Raw genomic sequence first — 6,403 nt, 5'->3', positions numbered from 1 at the left:
ATTCAAAACTTTCTCAGGTTGACTAGGTAACTTACCTGGCACATGCACAAATTTAGCAATTTGCTCTAAATGTGCTTCCAATCTTTTAAAGCAAGCCTCATTTTGTTGCAATCGTTGTTCATCTTCTCTTTGCATCTGGTGCTCATAAGCTTCTTGTTGCATTTGGTGCTCATAAGTTTCTTGTTGCATCTGGTGCATTTGGAACCATTGATCATGTGCTTCTGATCGCTTATTACAAGCATGTATATAATCATTCAAGGAGCCCTCCAAAGATGGGTTTTCAGGTTGGGGTGGAGTTGGTTGAAAATCATTTTGATTATTATCCCAATAAAAATTGAGATAACTAGATTGAAAGTCATTTTGGTTATTACCCCAAAAAAAATTAGAATGGTTTGGTTGAAAATTATTTTGATCATAATCACAATAAAAATTAGGATAGTTTGGCTGAAAATCATTTTGATTATTCCAAGAAAAATTCGTGTGATTTTCCCCACCCGAAGTACAAGAATTATAAAACGGATCATTTCTGAGCCTATGATTAAAGCTATTCATTGCATTGACTTGTTCAAAATTATTATCATCATCTCCAATCATATATGCACTATTTTGCTTCATAGTCATCATAGAACACAAGTTATTCAATTTTTCATCTAATAACTCAGACATTTGAATCTTGAAATCAGCAATTGAAATCAGCATTTTTTTGAAACTAGAATTTTTTTCAATTTTTTTTAAAGGCAAGGTAGAATTAAATTGAAAAGGGGAAGAAAAAAAATAGCAACAAATATAAAGTAAAAAAAAATCCAAGAAAAATTCAAGCAATTATTAAGAGAGAGAGAGAAAAAAAATAAAGGGAATAGGAAAATAAAAAACAAATATAAAACAGTTTTTAAATGGACTAATGAATTAAGTACATAGCAAGATGAAAAAGATGAAAATAATGAAGGGATACGGGAAAAAAATCAAGCAATTAAGGAAAAAAAGAAAATTAATTTGCAAAATAAATAATTCTCCGACAACGACGCCAAAAATTGATGGACAATTTTAAATAATGTCCTCGTAAGTGCACAAGTCACTGTAGTAAAAGTGTGCAAAAACAAAGGTCGATCCCACAGAGAATTGATACGAATGCAATTTATAATCTTGAAATTAAAGCAATTAACGAGTTTGACAATTTAAAATGCCCAAATTAATTGAATCAAAACTTGAGAAATGTAAGTATATAAAAAAAAAAAAAAAACCGAATAAAAAAAGCATGTTATGTACTCAAAGGCTTAAAATCATCAAATAAACATCATAATTAAATTGACAAAATATAAAGAAATTAACAACTCCAGTAGCAACCCAACACACAATGCAAGCAACATAATAAATTAAAGAGTTAATACCATCCGAGGTCCTCCGAGTATAGTGGTTTTGCCACGTTTAGTCTTAAACTTTCAAATTTACCATATGTGGTCCTTCGACTTTCAAATTTAACCATCCGTGGTCCAAGTTAACCATCCATGGTCTTTCAACTATTAAATTTTAACCAACCATGGTCCTTTTAAGAGGACCACGACTGGTTAAATTTTGAAGAATTAAGACTAAACGTGGCAAAACCACTGTACTCGAAAGACCTCAGATGGTATTAACTCTAAATTAAATTAGGAACCAGAGCTTAGCAATTTTAAAACTAGTTGAAAGCAAATGAAATCTTTGACTTAGACAGCTCACAACGTAGGAATTAGGAATTAAAAAAGTAGGTTGCAGTTTAAAGGAAAACAAAAAATGGTACAAAGTTTAATGCAGTTTGAAAGAAAACAAAAGATCGAACCAAGAAGTGCTGTTGCCTTGAAAATTCGCCAAATTCCAACGCCGAACCAATTTTATAATGTCGAAAACGTCTGCCTTTGATCGGAATTTTGGAAATCTCTGGACGGATCTTTGGTGAAGGGAGTTGAGATTGGTGATGATATTTGATGAGTGACTGTGTTGATGAAGATGATTCCCCGACGATCGGAAATCTCCGCTGGCCGTCTCCGAAATTGATCCGGGGTCAATTGATGATCCTCTTCTCTATTATTGCATTTCTTTTTATACTGTTGAGCTTCAAACTGTTTCTGCCGGTTGATCAATCGGAATTCTCAAATGAATAGGTTAGTCCGATGATTCAGCGCCGATCTGCGATCCGTCTATTTCTCTCCACCGACTGCTTTGTTGACGGACTCTTATTTGAAAATAGAGATCGGCTAAGCTACTAACCTAACATAATAATAATAATAATAATAATAATAATAATAATAATAAACTTATAGAAATCATATATAACTAATCTACATTTATTCAACTCCTACTGAACATGTACTACTAAAGTTATTTATATTATAATTAAATTAGGATCAATGAATTATTAAACTGACCGAATTCAAATAATAGACAAATTTAATAATTAAAACAACATAAAATTGACTAACTATCAAAGCTACTAATAATAACAATAATAAATAAAAATAAATATAAAATTAATTAATTATTGCAAATTAACTATAAAAAGATTATTAAAAATAACATTAAAAATAATGTTTATCACTCAGCAACCAATCTACTATCTTCCGTGAGAAATTCTCCAGAATCATTCATTCTAGCTCTTTTCTACATTTCGTGTCTGGGTGGTGATGATGGAGGTGAAACTATTATGGACGGGTCAGACATTGCAGCTTCTTGTTGTTGCTTCAACTCCTCTTTCTTAATTTTTTCCTTTAATTTGTGATATCCTGCACGAGATGTACGATGTGGGTGGACATTTTTTGCACATCTCTCTTTATTTTTTGCCCTTTTGTCCTACAAAAACAGGCATAGTATGAATATGATAAAACAAAATGAATATACTTAGTTCATTACTACATATACATTCATCTTACCAAAAATCCAGGAGATGTACGCTTTGTAACAAACTTCTCCCATGTATCTTGTGTAATATATGGGTAATGCTTACATGGATGATCATCAGCATCATCATGATTATATATATATATATATATATATATATATATATATATATATATATATATTGCTTACCAAGTCTTGACTTGAAATCTCTCCAATATTTGGCCGCATCAGACAACAAATCATCCATTATGTCTTGTGTGGTGGGTATATCAAAAACAGTCTACATATTAAAACATAATATACAAACAAAATTATCCATTAAGTTAATGATTAAAAATTAGAACTATAAAATACTATTAAATATACTACATTATAATTTAAAAGTAAATATACTAGTATATCTTGCCAAATTTGCTCCAATGTCTCGTTTGGGACTTGTTTCCAATTATCAAGTAAAATACTGACTTTGCTTCGTGCTAAATATCCTACATAACTAACCAAACTATCTGTATGCTTGCCAACCGCTGTCTTTCCAACAAATTCAACCTCAGCCTTTTCTACAATAGTACCACGAGCCGAGATAAATTGTCTCGTCATAGTCACGCCCCTCTTCTTACGAACAGAAGTAGTCATATCACTACCCTATGTAGTACTATCAACAGAAGGATCATTTGAATTTCCCATTATTACCTGTTTGGAAAACAAATATAAAAAACATAAGATGTATGTATTTGATTTATAAAATAATTGGACCAATAGCAAAAACAATTTAAAAAAAATATAAAAAGCATTACAAGTAGTACTCATATTTCCCATATGCCTTCTTGGTGATCATCTCGTACATCATGTACTTCATCTATCTCATTTTCTACATCAAACTGCGCAACTCTAGAAGAAAAAGAGGGGATTTCATCAATATCATCACTCATTTCTATGTCATCATGTCCATTAATCTGCTTCTTCCCGTGAAGAACTATAGACCATTTCTTATCACATGGATCGCTAACATAAAAAACTTCTTTGGCCTGAGATGCCAAGATGAAGCGATCATTCTTATGACCTTTCCTATTTAGATCTATAAGTGTAAACCCAAACTCATTGACTTTAACTCCATATGGTTACTTTCTACCCATCGACATTTGAACATTGGCACCCTAAACTTTACATAATCAATATCTCATATTTCTTCAATCACTCCATAGTATGCCAATTCTGCCAAGATAGGGTTTTTATGTTTTGAGCTACTGAAATGCATCGAATTAGCCACCAAATTCACTCCACTATTTTGCACAGTGCTTTTGTCATCTTGAAACTTTGTATAGAAAGAAAGTACATTAATATCATATCCATTGTAAGATATGGCTTGAATGCTTGGACCATAAGACAACCATTGTATAGTTTCAGATACATTATTATCAACAACTTTAGTTTTAAACCACTCAACAAAAGAACGATTATGCTCACATTCAACCCACATGTTATTTCTTCGAGGATTCTGCTCCCTTACAAGGGACATGTGTTCATTCATATAAGGTTCAACTTCACTCATATTATGCAAGATGTACAAATGAGCTTGTTCAAGATCTTCACGATTCATAGTTAACACTTTGCCTTTATTAGTACCCTTACCTGTTAATCTCCCAATGTGGCGATGATTGGAGACGCCACTAGGTTCTACACCTGCCAAGTATTCAGTATAGAATTCAACAACCTCTTCAGCTACATAGCTCTCAACAATAGATGCTTCTGGCCTATATCGATTCCTGACATGCCCTTTTAGAACTTTCATGTAACGTTCAAACGGGTACATCCACCTCAAGTAAGCCGAACCATATTGTCTGATCTCTCTCACCAAGTGGACAAGTAAATCAACAATTATATCAAAAAAGGAAGGCGGAAAGTACATCTCTAATTGGCATAATGTAATAACAATTCCATTCTCTAATTCATCTAATGTGTCGGGGTCAATAACTTTCCCAAAAATTGCATTAAAGAAGAAACAAAGTCTTATAATTGTGTGTCTCAACTTTTTAGGCAAGACAGCTCTAACAGCCACCAGCAATAGATGTTGCATTAAGGCATAACAGTCATGAGATTTCAACCCCACCAATTTTTAATCTTGGAGGTTCACAAGCCTTTTGATATTTGATGAATACCATTGTGGGACCTTAATTCCATGTAAACAATCACATACACTTTTTTTTTTCATTTCTTGACAGAGTATAAGCAGCTAGAGGCAAGTATGTCTTCTTCTCAATTGGGTGTGGAGCTAATTGTGGTCGTATACCCATTTCCACCAAGTATAATCTAGCTTTGAGACCATCTTTAGTTTTATCCTTTATATCTAGAAGTGTTCCAACAAGGCTATCACACACATTTTTTCAACATGCATAACATCAATACTATGTCTCACGTCTAACAACTTCCAATATGGAAGATCAAAGAATATTGATTTTTTTTCCATGGACTCTTTTTAGCTAGATGTATTTCAACATTAGATTTATTTCGCCTCTTGCCTTTTTGAGATTTATGCGTTTGAACCTTGCCAAAAATAACATTTAAATTTTTGACTCGTTCATAAGCCTGCATCCCAGTTAGTGCACGTGGAGGATGAGAAAGGTCTTGCAACCCATTGAAAGCCTTCTTTAATCTCCGATAAGGGTGGAATCTATCAAGAAATCTCCGATGGCCCATGTAGACTGTCTTTTTTCCATGAACAAGTTGTTGATAACATGTATCCTCTTCACATATAGGACATGCTTTATGCCCTTTAACACTATACCCAGATAAATTACCATAAGCAGGGAAGTCATTTATTGTACAGAAGATCATGGCATGCAACTTAAATGACTCTTTTTGATATGCATCAAATATTAACACACCTTCATCCCACAACTTTTTTAAATCATCAATCAAAGGTGCCAAAAAGATGTCTATGTCATTCCCCGGTTGTTTTGGTCTAGAAATCATCAAAGACAAAAGTATATACTTGCGTTTCATACACAACCAAGGAGGGAGATTGTAAATCACCAACATAACAGGCCACGAGCTGTGCTTACTACTAAGAGTACCGTGTGAATTAATTCCATCGGTACAAAGTCCAAGTCTAAGATTTCTTGCGTCATGGCCAAATTCAGGAAATGTATTATCAATTGTTTTCTATTGAAGAGAATCAGCGGGTGTCGAATCTTCCCATCAGAAACTTTTTGATCTGCATGCCATGTTAATTGTTTAGCATCACTTGGATTTGCAAAGACGTTTAAGTCTTGGAATAATTGGAAGATACCAAAGTACTTTAACCGGTGGCCCATTATTGTTCACATTACCATCAACGTTATTTCTTTCTTTGTAACAAGATGCCCCACATATTGGACAAACAGTACACAATCATTACGACAAGCATGTATTTTTTTTTATATCCCATACCCTTAGGGCACAAAATCTTTTTGGCTTCATATGTAGTTTTCGGATGTTCATTACCCCTTCCGGGAACATATCGGTTAAAATCTCAAGTAAGACCGTAAAACCCTTA

This window comes from Ipomoea nil, unplaced genomic scaffold, assembly GCF_001879475.1.
Source record: "Ipomoea nil cultivar Tokyo-kokei standard unplaced genomic scaffold, Asagao_1.1 scaffold3213, whole genome shotgun sequence".
In the NCBI taxonomy this organism is placed as follows: domain Eukaryota; kingdom Viridiplantae; phylum Streptophyta; class Magnoliopsida; order Solanales; family Convolvulaceae; genus Ipomoea; species Ipomoea nil.
This window is presented reverse-complemented; position numbering follows the sequence as displayed.